The 3,092-nt window shown below is 35.0% G+C and overlaps 1 protein-coding gene across 5 annotated transcripts in view; it reads left to right on the top strand.

Moving 5' to 3' along the window:
• fibcd1 (fibrinogen C domain containing 1) overlaps positions 1-3,092 on the top strand; it is a 222,721-nt gene that overhangs the window by 92,291 nt on the left and 127,338 nt on the right. The gene's annotated exons all lie outside the window — the stretch shown is intronic.

Raw genomic sequence — 3,092 nt, 5'->3', positions numbered from 1 at the left:
CTACATGCTGACTAAATTCATCAATGTATCCCTTCATGGTGATTCCATAAGGCTTTAGTTTATCATAGGAATCCATGATTGATGATTCCTTTGGATCTCTACATCTGGACTGCTGATGCCATAAACAACGCTTTTTGCCAGAAATCCAATCTTGAATGTCAGGAATCTCCTTAAAATCCCTATCAGAATATATATTTTTATTTTGTAAAATCTCTCCAAATGATATTTCAATCATGATGATGCAGTTTTTAGCCCAAATCTAAAAGCTTATGTCGTTTTTAAGACATTTTCTGCTGTGGCAGGAGTTCATTACAAATTGGTCGTGGGTGGGACTGTTGGCGCATAAGTTAGCTATAAGTTAGCTCAACTTACGTCCCATCAGCCCTTTGTTTACACTCTCTCCCACTAGCTTGCAGCTCCTCACAAGCTCAAGCTAACATTAGCATAGCAAAAAAACAAACTGTGCTGTAGCTCTCTCATACTGAAAACATGATGTTGGTTCTTCTTCTATTTTTATTAGTTAACAGCCTTTTGCTTTTTAAATTTATTACTTTTATTCTATAAATTCTCAATTTATAATTTATGAAATTATACGTTTATTCTCGTAAAATTATGTTATTATTTTTCTCAAATTTTACGGCTTTACATTTTTTACTTTGTCTCAAATTGTTACAACTTTATTCTCATAAATTAGAACTTTTGTCTAATTATTTTGCAATGTTATTCTTACATTTTTGATTTTTTTTCGCATGTTTCAGCTTTATCCTCATAAAATTGCATATTATTACTCATACCTTTATGACTTTATTCTCAAAATATTTTTACGTTTTTTCTCATAACGGTGAATCTTTATTGTTGTAAACATTTTGACTGTTTTGTCATATTTTTACTAATTTTATTGTCGTAAAATTTTGACAATTTTTCCAAATTTCACAACTTTATTGTTGTAATATTTCATAAAATATCTTGACTTTGTTCTTTCTTATAATTTTATGACTTTCTTTTTGTAATTTAAATATCTATTTTTATTTTATGGTGGGCCTAATACTAGTTTGTAAAAATAAATAAATGAAAACATATCTGTCAGGCAGTTTTTTTCGTTCAAAATGACTTCAAATTGAGGCAGAAAAAGGTATTTAGGGAATTAAATCATTTTTTTTTACATTTTTATTCTAATTTAATTGTTCATATTTTCCTTTCTTTGTGGATTAGTTGAGCACAATGACTATTTTCTGTGTTTTTGGTCGTCTCAGCCTTACTCTCTCTGTATTTGTGAGCAAAAGTAGGAAAAAAGAAAGGAGGGGGGCTCGTAAAAGGGTTTAGAATTTCCTGCATTTCTAATGAGCAGACAGAGTCCTCTTCCTCCCAAGAGCCAGCTCTCATGCGTGGGAGACAACAGCATGACCGTGGAGGAGACTTCTCTCTTCTCCTCCACCTCTCTCCAATCTTTCCATTAGAATCCCCCGGTTGCCGTGTCAAATCCCACACGGCATTAGAGAAGACGGGATAGGATCTGAAAGTCAGTCACTAATTACAGAGTGGGCTCCCGCTGTGAGACGGAGGAAATCATTCACGAGGAGAGAGGGGGGGAAAAGAAACTGTTAAAAGGTTGCATACGCCCCACTCTCTGCGTCATTACTTTACTACAGCTCCTGAGCTGAGTTTACTCATAAGGTGCTCTCCTGGGACTGGAGTCAGGCTGCGGTTGCATTTTACTTTTACTGACCGTCGCATTAATAAAGCAGCAGAAGGGCTTCAACTACTGTGTTTTTTTTTTTCATTTTTTACCTCATGATGAGCTTGTCTAAATAAGACAATATTGCCTTTCTTTTGTATTTTCATTTAATAGGTTGTTTTCTGAAATAACAATGGCTGAATCTGAATTCTTCTCCGATCCCCCCAGATTCTCCCTATACCCCTACATTTGACCTGACAGAGATGATGGATGTCCAACGGAAGTTGTATTTTATTTATAAAGGAAGTTTTCCACCAAACAAACTTCTCAACTTTTAGTTTTACTAATGCAATCCTGTTTTTTTTCTTTTTAAATAAACTTTCCTTATTGGTGAAAAATAGTAAAACTGAGAGGCCAGACTTTAGCGATGAACCGCTGAGTTTCCGCAATTTTCAGAAAATGCCAACCAGTGCTTGGTATTCTAGAAATTCATGTCATCCCAAAATGAAAATGATTTGTTTCCTTGTTGTTGGATTATTAATAGCAGACAGTTCGGTTCTGCTCTCCACAGAACTCCAGCTGTCAGAGATCGACGTTCATCTTTCACTTTAAAATAAAAGATCGCTTTCGTCCAAAAACTACAAATAATCGCTGTATTCTCTCTTTATTTCCATAAAGTGTTAACCACAGAATGTTGAAATAAGTTAAAGTTTGTTTTGAAGACAGAGTTTTATTACAGCTGCATGACAGAATGCTTATGGGCGTCCATCGGTTCCAGAAGGTTAAGAAAAAAATAAAATAAAAAGAAATTAAGATTTCCTTTGGACATCCATGGGCTCCATTAGGTCTATCCGCCATATTTCCTGCAGCTAGGCACTCTTTCTACATTTAGCCCTCCAAACAGAGAGGTATGGATGAGTAGTGTCTTCAAATTTGGATGTAAATTACCCTCGATGACATCATCATTAGTCGCCGGTCAGCTTCGTTAGCAGGTAGCGGCCAGCGCTCAGAAAATCTATAACGCCAATTTTTTAACTTTAAAAGTTGTGCTTCAAGTGCCCCTACAATTGTCGGGGTAGGGAAAACCCAGAGGGGTAGGGCAGAAATGTATTGTTAGTTTAACCCTTAGTAGTCAGAACTCACCACTCATAACTCACATTTCCAGTAATGTAGGAACGACACAAACATCCTCATTTGTAATGTTTTAATTCAAAATTCAATGTGAAGGTTTCAAAAAGGTTTTTTGCTTTGACATATTTGGTTTAAAACAAATATAATACGAGTTATAACACATAAAAGTCACTGGAATTAATCCTTGGAACATTGTAGTTTATGGAGCTCCATTTTTTTAGTTTTGACTTTATTTTTGGATTCATACCTTTTATTATCCCCCTACACATTTCGTATTTGTTTTAAA

This window comes from Oryzias melastigma, linkage group LG12, assembly GCF_002922805.2.
Source record: "Oryzias melastigma strain HK-1 linkage group LG12, ASM292280v2, whole genome shotgun sequence".
Lineage (NCBI taxonomy): Eukaryota > Metazoa > Chordata > Actinopteri > Beloniformes > Adrianichthyidae > Oryzias > Oryzias melastigma.
Note: the sequence above shows the minus strand (reverse complement) of the source record. Positions and strands in the feature narration are given on the sequence as shown.